The 14355-nt window shown below is 41.3% G+C and overlaps 1 protein-coding gene across 1 annotated transcript in view; it reads left to right on the forward strand.

Annotated features, from left to right (window-relative positions):
- Window positions 1–14355, forward strand: part of GNA14 (G protein subunit alpha 14) — a 233922-nt gene that overhangs the window by 155577 nt on the left and 63990 nt on the right. The window lies entirely within an intron of this gene.

Raw genomic sequence — 14355 nt, forward strand, 5'->3', positions numbered from 1 at the left:
TTATATAGTATATTATTATAAATAGTTTACATAGTATATCAATATATATATAGTATATATAGTATATCATTGTATATATAGTATATAATAGTATGTCTGTCTGTCTGTCTGTCTATCTATATAAACAGCAGATAGGCTAGATTATGTCACATTTGTATGTTTAAATACTAGGTAGTCAGAATGATGTTCCAAGGTGTTCATTTTTCTTTCCCTTTTCCTAGCCTTTCCGTCCCAATGACTTATTTAAACCAGGATCTTGCTGTGTTGCAATCCTCGTGCATCAGCCTCCAGAGAAACTGGGACTACTGGTGTGTGCCCGACTTTTAGGGTGGGTCAGGAATCCATCCCAGGCCTCCCAGATGGCCTCAGCCGGCTTCATAGCAATGTGTACCAGTTACCATGTGGGCTGCCATGGCTGGATCTCCTTCTTCTTCTTTTAAAATATAAATATGTGCTATCTGGTCCTTTTGGACTTTGCAATAGAAAATAAACAAAAATCAAAATTTGAAGACTATTGAGTAATATACTAAGATATATACCATGGAGGTAGAAAAGATACTATGTTCAGTTTTTAAAATATGGTCACTGGGCCAGCAGGTGGCATGGTGGTAAAGGGCGCTGGACTCCCCACATGACCAACTGCGGTTCGAGTCCCGGTCTTGGTGGCTTGCTTTCTCATTTTCTCTCTGTCCCTCTTGGTCAAATTAAAATAAATACATAAATAAAGAAAAAAAGCTAAATGAAATAATTCTTTTTAAAAATGTCATAGTGTTTTTCTTGTTTTTAATAAGCAGCAAATTATATAAATTGTTAAATATAAAGGAGATTTACCATAATGTTAATAATAGTTATCTCTGGTGGGTGGTAAAGTTTTTATTTTTCTTAATCATTCTCTGATAATTTCCAGAGTTTTACAATAAACTTTTTTAATCATAAAAAATGATATGAGCTTTCAACGTCAGCAAAGACTGCAAGTGTTATGTATAAGAGCAGTATCTGAAGGGGGTGGTTAAAGGTGGCGAGGCAGTGGGCAGGCACAGGGCTAATCACTTACCTTCCCTAAATACCATCTGACGTTCCCAGTGTGTTTACGGAATCCCCCACGTGGTAGCATTTTGCCTATTGTCCTCCTCAATCTGGAACATGCTTGACATTTGCTCCCCCACATCAGGCCAAAGTGTCAGAAAATTCCACTCATGTAATTCCTCACAGCTGTTAGCATTTCCCGTTCAGTTCGGGAGTTTTGCAGGACATTTGTATGCCCAGGAACCTTCCTCAAATGGGGAGGGAAGGAAGCACACAGACACACACCCCCTACTTGGGGCTGTCTTTTCATCCTGTTCCCAAGAACCTGTGTCCCACCAAGCCAGGAGGACCGGGGGCACCTGTCAGCATCTCTGAGATCAGTCATCACACTGTGGGGAAAACCATGCTTACGGCACACCTCAGCGTGGGGAAATCTGGAGGCTATGAGTTTGAAATCAAGAAAAATTGAGGATTGGACCCTTAGCACAGAGGTTAAGCATGGTGCATTGGGAGCCAAATGTCACATGGCCAACCAGAGTTCAACTCCTAACCTCAGCAGCTTGAAAAACATGTCATGCACATGCACATGTGTGCCCCAAATCCTGATGAGATGGAGAAATGAGGAGGAAAAAGGATTGTGGCATGACCACATCCCATTTGGGGGTTCTCTCCCTCTTTTTGGTGAGCACACACACCCACTAGCAAGTAAAAAAAGACAGAAAAAAGAATGACTTGATGGCATCCCCCAGAGCCATGACATATTCCTCCAAATCATCATTTAAAGATGTGCGAGTGTGCTCTGTGCTCACTGTGTGAGGCATCATACTGAGCACTTGCACGCACATTACCTCCCATCATCCCTGAGACAACCCTGGGAGATGGTTCCGAAGATCCATGCCTCCATTCACTGATAGTCCATGCCGACCTACCACAGGCCCAGCTCTGCTTAACGTGCATCACTGGATTAGTGAACCTAGCAGATCCCAGTCCTTACCCTGGTGCAGCTTATTTCCACTTGGGTTCATTTACACAAGAGTAATTGAGAAACAAAGAAGTTACATCATTTGCCTGAAGTAAATGGCAGTGCCTGGGTTGGACCCCAGGCAGCCCAACTTCAGTGGCTAAGGAGGCAGTGACACCACAGGGCAGCAATACAAGCATCAATGCTGAGGAGGGCAGCGCTGGCTGCCAACGTCACTCATGCTGGTTTGTGTTCCCAGTGAGAACTACACCTAGCTGTGCATTTTATACTTCATATGTGTGTATATATATATATATATACACACACATACATACATACATATACATACATACATACATACAGGCCACGTTGCATTGGCATCTTCTGCTCACATACAGTGCTCTGCAAGCTGGGACCACAAGGAAGACCCCAATTCAATTTCTGGTCCAGCTTAGAGGCTGGGCATGGTGATGTGCATGTGTGTCCCATAACCCAGGAGGCCGAGGCAGGACTGCAACATAGCAAGACTCTGTCTTTTAAAAATGTGCATATAACTATGTTAGATCCTAAATACATTTATATTTGTTGAGTTTCACTCATCCAGTATTACCGAGCACCTCATATTCGTCAGGTACATGGTCCCTGCTCTTAAGTTCACAGTTCAACTGAGAAGGCAAGTAAATTAGGGTAACAGTCCCTATTTTGAATCATTATGTCTAGACTCAAACACATCTTTATTAATCAAAATAGGAACCTTTATAATCAACACTTTTTTGGCCAATGAGAAATAAGCTTGTTTCTTCCTATAGGTTCAATGGCCATGTTTCAGGATTTAATAAACTCTTGGAAAGCATCCAGCTGGTTATGGAAGCGTTTCCCCTAAAAAAAAGTTTTGAAGGGGGACAGCAGATGGCATAGTGGTTATGTTGCTAGACTATAACATGGCCGACCATGGCTCAAGACCCGGACCCGGTGGCTTGAAACTCATGCTGAGTGCATGTGTGTGCATGCCCAAGATCCTGGGAAGAGAATGAAGGGGTTACAGTGTGGCCTTTACTTCTGGGGGGTGATTTCTCACTTTCCCTTTCACTGTCTCTGTCTCTCTCTCTCTCTCCAGTGAATGTGTGTGCCCTAAGGCAAAAACCTCCATCAAAAAAAAAAAAAAAAAGTTGTGGAGATGCTTGAAGAAGTGGTAGTTGGTTGGCGAGAAGTCAGGAGAATATGGCGGATGGGGCAAAACTTTGTAGCCCAGTTTGTTCAATTTGTGAAGCATTAGTTGTGTGACATATGGGTGGGCATCACCGTGAAGAACTGGACCCTTTCTGTTGACCAATGCTGACTGCAGATATTGCAGTTTTCAGTGTATCGCTTTGATTTGCTGGACTTTTCAGAGGTAATGGTTTCACGGGGATTCAGAATGTTGTAGTTGGTCACACTCTGCCAAACAGTGACTGTGACCTTTTGTTGGTGCAAGTTTGGCTTTGGGAAGTGCTTTGGAGCTTCTTTTTGGTCCAGCCACTGAGCCAGTCATTGCTAGCTGTTGTATAAAATCCATTTTTCTTCACATGTCACAATCTGATGAAGAAATGGCTCATTGATGCATAGAATAAGAGAAGATGACACTTCAAAACAATTTTTTAGGACCAGCAGTTAGTGTAATGGCTATGTCGCTGGACTCCCACGTAGTCGATCACGGTTCAAATCTCGGACCTGGTGGCTTAAACTCACACTGGGCGCATGTGCGTGCGTGCCCAAGATCCTGAGAGGAGAATGGAAGAGAAGGGATTGTGGCGTGGCCATCCCCCCTAGGGGGTGATTTCTCGCTTTCTATCTCTCTGTTTCTCTCTGTCTTTCTGGCAAGCACACTTGACCTATAGCAAAAAACCTCTCAAAAAAAGAAAAACAAAACAATTTCTTAAAAGAATTCTTGATCTCTTCACAAGGCATTCCACTTATCAAGCATTTTCTTTTTTATTTTTTTCCTAAAATTATTTTATTGAGGGACCAGCAGTTAGTGTAATGGCTATGTCGCTGGACTCCCACGTAGTCAACTGCGGTTCGAGTCCCGGACTCGGTTGCTTAAACTCATGCCAGGCGCGTGTGCCTGTGTACCCAAGATCCCGAGAGGAGAATGGAGGAGAAGGGATTATGGCGTGGCCATCCCCCATGGGGGGTGATTTCCTGCTTTCTGTCTCTCCATCTCTCTCTGTCTGTCTGGTGAACACACATGCCCTATAGCAAAACAAAAACAGAAACAAACAAACCAAAAAAACTCTCCAAAAAAAATTATATATTTTATTTAACTTTATTTATTTATTTTTAATTTGACCAGAGAAGTACAGAGAGAGAGAGAGAGAGAGATACAAAGTGAGAAAGCAAGCCGCCAGGTCCAGGACTGAAACCACAGTAGGCCATGTGGGAGTCCAGTGCCCTTAATCACCATGCGACCTGCCAGCCCCTTATTGAGCATTTTCACCTTCCCAGTTTGGTTCAAATGCCAAATGACTATAGCATAGTCAACGCTGAGTTCTTCAACAACTTCTTGTGTTATTAGAAGAGGAGCAGCTTCCACAATTGCTCTTAATTTGTCATTAGCAACTTTCGATGGCCGGCTACCATGCTCCTCATCTTCAAGGCTCTCATCTCCTTCACAAAACTTCTTGAACCCCTACTGTACTATACCTTCGTTCATTGTTCCTTGGCTGGGGCTGGCAGGTGGTACAGTAGTTATGGCATTGGACTTCCACATGGCCGACCGCAGTTTGACTCCCAGACCTGGAGGCTTGCTTTTTCAATTTTTCCTTCTCTCTCTGGTGAGCACATGTTTCCTATAACAAATTTTGAAAAATAATAATAAAATAAATAATTCTTTAAAAAAGTTACTGGGCTGGGAACCAGCAGTTAGCATAATCGCTCTGTTGATGGACTCCCATGTAGTCGACCGCGGTTCAAATCCCAGACCTGGTGGCTTAAAACTCATGCCAGGCACATGTGCATGCGTGCCCAAGATCCCGAGAGGAGAATGGAGGAGAAGAGATTGTGGCGTGGCCATCCCCCCTGGGGGGTGATTTCTCGCTTTCTGTCTCTCTGTCTCTCTCTGGCTGGCTGGTGAGTGCACGCGCCCTATAGCAAAAACTTCTAAAAAAAAAAAAAATGAAGGGCTAAATGTGATATTGCACATTGTCTCCATTGCTTTATGACCCATTTTGAACTCAAATTTTAAAAAATCACTTGATTTTGTTTTTTGTCTAATATAATTTCCATAATCTAAGATATATATAAAATAAACAGCAACCCATAAGCCATTGACAAAAAAAAAGTAAAGCAAGAAATGCACATTACAATGATGTATAAATAACTACATTTATTTAAAAATGTATCCCATATTGGGGCTAGGAGGTATTGTAGGAGTTAAGGTGCTGAACTTCTACATGACTGACCCTGGTTTGAGAACCAGACCTGATGGCTTGCTTTTTCACTTTTCCTCTCTCTCTGGTGAGCATACGTGTCCTATAGCAAATTTTAAAATAAATAAATTTAAATTTAAATAAATAATTATTTTTTGAAAAAAGAATGTATCCCATATCAAACAGCAACAATGCAAAACTGCAATTACTTTTGCACCAACCTAATAATTATTATGCATTTATAAAATGCTCTAGTGGAGGTAAGTTCAAAGTCAAAGAAACACATAGCTTGGTGGGCCTGCAGTTCAGGGTTCTGGGGCCTGATGTCTTAAAGGGTCTCAGTGTGGCCAAATGTCCTACCCTTAGTCACATTACTAGGATAGAAGCAGGAAGGCAATTGACAAAGGTTTCTGACCAACGGTCCAATGTGTTCAATGTCTCCCCAGAGGTGCAATTTCTGGAGTATCCACTTTAGGCCCAGATCAGCTTCCACACAAATGGGGAAACCAAATGGTAGATCATATCCAGTTCTTTCTCCACCTCTTAAGTTCCAAGCTTGTTGGAAAAGCTGGAGTTAGAGACCACCCAGTAGACCGTCATTCACGCACCTGCACTGGACTGAGGAAACTTCTAAGATTCGTGAGGAAGGACGCAGAGTCTACATGCTGCATCTGCCAGAAGGGTGAAATAAGCAGCAGAGGATACAGATTCCAAATTAGAAAAATGAATGCCAGGCCAGCCCATGTCTAGGTGATTAAAGCTGTTGGATCCCACATGGCCAACCACATGGTTTGAGTCCTGGACTTGGTGACTTGAAAAACACATTGGGTACATATGTGTGAGTGCCCAAGATCCTGAAATGGGGGGATTGAAGAGACAGGAGAAAGGATTGCAGTGTGACCATCCCCATATGGGAAGGGGTGCTTCTTTCTCTCATCTCCTTCTGTCTCTCTTAAATGAGCACATGCACCCTCTGGCAAATAGAAAAAAAAAGAAAGAAAAGAATGCCATTTTAAGAAAGTCATTAGCAGAACTAGATGACAAAATGGTTATATCGCTGGACTCCCATGTAGTTGGCCACAGTTCAAGTTCTGGACCCAGCTACTTAAAACTCATGGCAGGCACATGTGTGTGTGTGCCCAAAATCCCGAGAGGAGAATGGAGGAGAAGGGATTGCAGCATGGCCATCCCCCCTGGGGGGTGATTTCTTGTTTCCTGTCTCTCTGTTCCTCTCTCTCTGGCAAACACACGTGCTCTATAGCAAAAAATCACTCAAAAAAAAAAGTTATTGGCTCTGAGGAGAATAATGATGTGAATATGGAATGGAGGGCTGTGTAGGAAACTTCTATGTGACAGAAAACCTAAGGCAAATACCATATAATGCTACAATTTGACAAAGCAGGATAGTGGGTACAAAAACGTTTGTTAAATTCTTATGTGTCTTTCTGTTTGCTTGAAATATTACATTAAAAACACAAAGCATATCACAAATGGGACATAAAATTTGATTAACCCCACTCACTGTAAGCACTTTACTGATTTTCAATAACTTTGACCTTTTCTGAAACGGTACATTGTTACCCTGAGGTCTAGTTCAAATGTCATTTCCTCCACACAAACATCCCTGATCCCCCATCCTGGCTGAAAGAATGAGCAAAGGAATTCCTGCCATACAAATTAGTACCTCCTTAAAAAAAAAAAAAAAAAAAAAAAAGAATTGGCCAGGGAGCATGTGCACTTGATAGCAAGAGAGAGGGGGAGAGGGTAAGTGAGAAATTACCCCCATTGGAAATGGTCACACTGCAATCCTTCCTGTCTTATCCTTCTTTCCTGTTGACGGTGTTTGGCTCTCTCTCTCTGTCTCTTGCTCTGATGAAATAAAGAAATAGACTTTTAAAAGTAAGATTTGTGGATAAGGCCAAGCTGTGCTGCCATAGGTAGAAGGACAGTGGGGCAGGAGCTGGAGCCACACAGGAAGGACCTGGATTCAGATTCTCCGTCAGCTGGAGCACATAGGGAACAGCCATGATCTCGGCTGGCTGGAAATCTACAGGGAAGATCAAAACATGGTAAGACTCCATTGGGAGCCTCTGTCTTTCTCGCTCTCACTCTCAGTAAATAAATGCCATTTCAAAAATTGCGAATAAGCAAGGCATTTTAGGGCACAACTCTTCTTGAAGGGACTTAGAAAGTTCAAGAATCCCTATTGTTTTGTCCTATGAAAACTTGACATTGGTACCTGCAGCTTTAAATGAATCAACAAGGGGAGAGTAACCCAGGCAGTGCTAATACTTTCCCCATGGGGGCAGATTACACACAAATTTGTTAACAGACAACTGTTTCAGAAACAGTACTTTTCCACTATCCTGATTCAAAATTATTTGCCAAAGGAAGGAAAAAACAGTGAATTCTTTCCCTGTTTACTCATCTTCAGAGGATACAGTAGATGATTCCAAGGACAATGGAGATACGCTGCCTCCCTTGGAGCGTTTCCCAAGGCAGAGCTTATCACAGGCGTCCTCTTTCTTGCCTTGGGATCTATCCCTTCAGAGCAGCCCAGGGCCTCCCTGAGATCATATGCATTTCCCATTCCTTTCATGAAACATGTCTCTGGGAAGAAAGCTGACCAATTAAGGAATATGATTTCTACTTGTTTAATAAAGCAAGTAGTCGTTCTTTTGTGTTTGGCTAAGGCATCTCAGAACAACTTGTTTTTAAAAAAACAAAACACTCAAGTACAGTGAAATCCCTTCGGGTACATTTCCTCCTTCTCATGTGTTTTCATCTTCCAAACTGTGTCCTGTAGTGGATTTCTCAGAGTGCCTAAAGGAATGAAGCTTTCTGGTATCTTATTTATTATGAAATATGTTGAGCATACAGCAGCCTTTAGAGAATATAATAATACCTCTGTACCCAGCATTTGGTTTGATCAAAGCCATTTATCCATGTATGCTATATAGTCAGGGTAGATAATATTAGCTGCTACAACAACGCCCAACTCTCAGTGCCTCGACACCCGAAGAATTTGTTCTTTGTTCATATAATGTTCATATACCTGGCCAGGCAACTTTCCACCTAGTAGTGACTCAGGGATCCTGCCTATGTTCATATAGTCCTTCTGCTCATCTTCCACATGGTATGTCCAACTTACTGTGACAGAGAGGGCTAGCTGGCCAAGAAGAAATTTCTTTATTTAAAAAATTATTTATTTATTTTTAATTATTTAATTTTATTAATTAATTCATTTCTTTTAATTTGACCAGAGAGAGAGAGAGAAAGAGAGAGAGAGAGAAAGAGAGAGAGAGAGAAAGCAAGCCACCAGGTCCAGGACTTGAACCATGGTTGGCCATGTGGGAGTGTCCAGCGCCTTAACCACCATGCCACCTGCTGGGCCCTCAACAACAACTTTATATCATGGTAGATGAGAAGAACTCATCCTCAGCGACTTCACTGCTACTGCCACATTTCAAGTGTTTTTGTTTTCCTTGAAGGCAATGGGGTCACCGTGTAGCAACCTGGAATCTTAGGTAGTTCTACCTTTGTCTACCTAAATCTGAGTCCCATATCCTTGTGTTCTGTTTTCAGCTGATGCAAGAGTCCCATATTTAAACACTCTTTATACATTTGAAGGCCCCTTCTTCTGTCTTTAGTTTTTATCTTCAGATTTTTTTGGATTTTAGAATAGTTGCATATATATATATACATATATAATATATAAAAAATAGGATAACTTAGGGAAAGGACTCAAGTCTAAGCATGAAATTTATTTACGTTTCATATACACCTTATACAATACATATAACCTGAAGGTAATTTTATATAAACTTTTGTTTCTTTCAGTACCCTGAATGTACTAACATACATTGTGAGTTTCTAGAAAGAAATTCTGCTGTATTTATTAGATTTTTGTTTTTTATCACCGGAGGACACATGTGCTCATGCATGTGTGCAAGAGAGAGTGGACCTCCAATAAGGTGTGGTCACATGCAATTCTTTCCCCTTTGTTTCTCTGTCGTGTCAGGATTTAGGGCATGCACATGAACCTGGTGTGTTTTTCAAGCTGCTGGGACTGGGATTCAAATCGTGGCTGGCCATGTAGGATCTGTCTCCCTCTGCAGATAGCTTAATTGTTGCACTATGGGGCTGGCACTCCCAGATTTTTTGTAAGCGTTTGCCTTTTTTCTCTAAATTCTCCAAGTTGTCTATGTCCCTTTCAGGCAGTGATCCTGTTGTCAGCTGTAAGGTCAACTGGGGTTTTCAGCTTTGTAGGAACTGGTAGTTCCCGGCATGGTATATTGATGTTCATAATGTTTGTGAAATAGAGAGACTGGAAATGCCCCTGAAACTCTTAGCTGAATCATGCTCAGGGTGGCTTTAGTGTTAGGTGTAAGGAATGGGCCGACCACACAAGAAAACAGAAATGGAGAGCCTTTATTGGGAGTGCTCCCAGGCGAAGTTCGCTGATCCAACAGAGAGAAAGAGAGAGCGGGAAACGGACCAGAGCAGTCGCATGCTAAGGGAGGGTTTAATGATTTTTTTTTTTTTGAGAGATTTTCACTGTAGGGCGCGTGCGCTCGCCAGACAGACAGAGAGAGACATAGAGACAGAAAGCGAGAAATCACCCCCCAGGGGGGATGGTCACACCGCAATCCCTTCTCCTCCATTCTCCTCTCGGGATCTTGGGCACGCACGCACACGCGCCTGGCGTGAGTTTTAAGCCACCGGGTCCGGGACATGAACCACGGTCGACTACGTGGGAGTCCAGCGACATAGCCATTACGCTAACTGCTGGTTCCCAGGGAGGGTTTAATGATTTTTATAAGGGTACTGGGAGGGAGAGTATCTTAGAGGTAGGAACAGTTCATGTGTGGTAAGGGTTTAGGGGGAGAGCAGACTAGTGTGCCACGTGACGTCTGGTGACGTGTGCAGAGTGGAGTCCCATGTGCAGAGTAGAGCATTGTGTGTAGAATAGAGTGCATGTGCAAAGTAGAGCACATATGCTACATCTGGGTTAGACCTGAGTGCAGCGCAGGCCTGATGACAGATTAGATCCAGGTTGCATCTGAGTGCAACGCAGGTCTGATGACAGGTTAGATCTAGATTGCATCAGCCAACTGTGGCGTGGCGTCCAACCCCCACCTCAAAGCTGCCCACGCCTACAGCCTAACATTCTGAATTTCTTCAAAATCTGTAGTCACAACTGCTTATTTATCCCATTTTTAAAAATAATTACTTAGTCTTATTCATTACTATTTTTAATTTGCTGCAGGGCATATGTGTTCACCAGAGAGATGATGGTGGGGGGATGGGAGTAGGGACTGAGAAAGCAAACTTCCAAGTCTAGGACTTGAACTATGGTCAACCATGTGGAAGTCCAGCACCTCAACCACCACACCGCCTGCTGGCCCACCCCAACTTTTTTTTTTTTTGCCTTTTTTTTTTTAATTTTTGGCAAACCCATCACTTTTTTAAAATTTAATTTATTCTTTTTTTTTTTTTTTAATTTGACCAGAGAGAGACACAGAGGAAGAGAGGAAAAGTGAGAAAGCAAGCCACTAAGTCCAGGACTCAAACAGTGGTGGGCCATGTGGGTGTGTCCAGCACCTTAACCACTATGCCACCTGCTGGCACCCCCCCACACCTCAGTTTTTAATTAACCAAAACAACCTAGTTTCCAGCTATGAATGTTGTGTTTGTGTTACAAATGCCCTGCATTGGGTTAGGACCCAACAGCTTCAATCTGTGTTTTTAGATTTGACTGAAAACAGAAGTCTGGCTTTCCTGTTCACATTTTTATATTTCTTGGAAGTTTATGATTTATAAAGTGTTTTCATCTACTGGTTTATTCAGCAGTTACAAAAATACTGAGAGGTATCTTTCCCATTTTTACATGAAAGGAAAAGGAGATGTGAAAATGTTAATTGACTCGTTTGAGCTGTCTCATATATTTTTTTAAACCAAAGTAACACAGGTATATAATATTCTGTCCTTTACTATACGTCTTGAAAAGAGAAAGAACAGACTTCTTCCTCATCCTTGATTCAGCCACCTGAAGTTATCACTTTCAAAGTTTTAGCAATTTCACTTGCTAATAAATTCTATATTTTGAAGCATCAATGATAGATTCTTATTTATTTTTTTCATTATAGAAACAATTTTGTATTCTTTCCCACAATGCACATACACATATATACTTGTACTCTTTATGTTGTTATAAAACAATTTAAAATGAAATCCTGCTTGTCATTATTATATAATTTCTTCTTACAGTTAAGTCATTTCTTAGTCATGCTTCCATTCTCTTTTGAACACATCTTGATTTTTTTTCAAGAAAAATGTTTAGTTTATCATTAGTTCATTGCTAACCATTCAGACAGATTTATAGTGTAAAATTCCTTAACTATATCATGTATAGATTCCACTTTCCTCCCTTGAATACATTTCTCTTCAAGTCCTTTATCTTCCTGCTCTGAGCTGAATTGATTATTCTGTTGGTCAACTGCCGGTTTTATTCATGAAACTCTTTACTTGTTATGTCTTTACTGTGTGCCAGGTATTATTTCTTCTTTCAGGCTTATTTTGTGTCTGCTCGGAGCACATCCTTCAATAACCTCCTAAGAAAAGGAGTATGGGGGAGAATTTCTTTTGTGTTCTTTAATATCTTACATGTCTTTATTCTAACCTTCCATTTGATCAATATTTGTGTCAGTCTATTTTCTGTTGCTATAACAGAATACAATAGACTGGGTATTTTATCAATAATAGAAGTTTATTTGAGTCATGATTCTGAAATCTGGGACATCCAAGAGCATGGCACCTTCATTTGTGAAGGGCTTTCATTCTGTGCCAGTCTGTGCCAAAAGGTGGAAGGTCAAGAGATAGTGAGAGTGAGTAAGGAAGGGGACAGAACTCATCCTTTTACGAAGAACCCACTCCCATGATAACTAGCCTATTCCAGCAACAGTAGCATTGATCTAGGGGACCCCTCATGACCTGCTCACCTCTCATTAGGCTCTATTTCTTAACACAAATTTTGGAGGATACATATAAACCATAACCTCTGGGTATTGAATTCTGGGTTGAAAGTCCTTCTCATTCTGATTTTGAAGAAATTCCACTACTGCTTTTTAGCCTGCATTTGTTTTTGAAAACTCTAATGTCATTCTGATATTCCATTCTTTATGTAAGATGTTCTTTCTCTAAGAATGTCGTATCTTCTTTTTATTCCTACTGTTGTTGAGGTGGTTTATTTTTAATTCATTGTGCGAGGTCTAAAGATTTATATGTTTTTCAGGCCAGCAGATGGTATAATGGTTACATTGCTGAACTCCCACATAGTCAACCACAGTTCAAGTCATGGACCTGGTGACTTAAAACTCAGGCTGGGCACATGTGAGTGTATGCCCAAAATCTTGAGAGGAGAATAGAGAAGAGGGGATTGCGGCATGGCCATCCCACCTGGGAAGTGATTTCTCGCTTTCTGACTGGCTGTCTCTCTCTCTCTCTCTCTGGGAAGTGCACATGCCCTTAGCAAAAATCTCTCTTAAAAAAAGATTTATGTGTTTTCTAAGAATTTTCCTATAATACTCCTTTGGAAGAAAAATATCTTCATTTTCTCTGTTCTTTCTAAACTCTCATTAGCCAGATAATAGACTGCCTTGATGATTCTCTAATTTTCTAAGTATTTATTCTTAATTTCTCTACTTCCTAGGGAGACAGAGAGACAGCAAGAAATCACCCCATGGTGGGGATAGCCATGCCACAATCTTTTCACCTCCATTCTCTTCTCAGGATTTTGGGCACACACACACACACCTGTGACCAGTGTGAGTTTCAAGCCTCCATGTCTGGAACTCAAACTGTGGTCAGCTATGGGGAGTCCAGTGACGTAACCATTATTCCATCTGCTAGTCCCACTAGAGGGGAATTTTAAAAAAATTTTTCCTGCCTGTTGAATCATTTTTACACTTTTTGTTCTTCAAATATTCCTTTTTTGTAGGACCTTTTCTTTGTTTTAAAACTGCTTCCCTGATCTCTGAAGATATTAATTATAAGGTTTTCTAAAATTATTCCTTTTAGAAAACAAAGAAGAATATTATAAAACCTTGTAATTAATATTTTTCTGTTTCCCCCAAATTGCTTCATTTCCTTTGCTTGTAAATTTCTTTTTATTTTAGAGATTTTCTGTAACTGCCTGATAATCTTGAGTTCTCCTTACTTAAGAGCAAGAAACTATAGAAGATGATAGGGAGGTTTTTGTTGATGTTTTTACTTTGCCAGAGGGAGCAAATTCTAGAAATCTGAAAGATGAGAGGATTGTGAGAACCCAGCTATTACTAATGCAGACTTCTCATCAGCCAACTGCACTGCCCTGAGGGACACTTTCTTTCTAAATAGTGGGCCTGTCAATTCAGGATGAACCTCAGAGCAGTTCCAGCTCCCACAAACTTCCTTAGGGTGTCTATCTCAGCAGGTAACAAATGGTGGCTTTCCCGGCTGGTAAATGTTCAGTGCTCACTCATCTGCATCTGTTTTCCACCTCCCAAATTTTTGTCCTTTTTGGTTTACAAGGTTTACTTTATTTTTTCTTAAATCACAGTTGACCCTCTATCTGTAGGCTCTGACCCACAGATTCAACTATACACACATCAAAAATATTTGGTGGAAAAAAAATAAAAAATATATAGTATAGGGGGACCAGCAGAAAGCATAATGGCTATGTTGCTGGACTCCCCTGTCGTCCACTGTGATATGAGTCCTGGACCTGGTTGCATAAACTCACACCGGGCGCGTGTGCATGTGTGCCCAAGAACCTGAGAAGAGAATGGAGAAGGGATTGTGATGAGGCCATCCTCTCTGGGGAGTGATTTCTCACTTTCTGTCTCTCTGTCTCTCTCTGTCTTTCTGGTGAAGGCATGTACCTTATAGCAAAAACCTCTCCAAAAAAAAAATGTGTATATA

The sequence above is a fragment of the Tupaia chinensis genome, unplaced genomic scaffold (genome assembly GCF_000334495.1).
Source record: "Tupaia chinensis unplaced genomic scaffold, TupChi_1.0 Scaffold000147_1, whole genome shotgun sequence".
In the NCBI taxonomy this organism is placed as follows: Eukaryota; Metazoa; Chordata; class Mammalia; order Scandentia; family Tupaiidae; genus Tupaia; species Tupaia belangeri.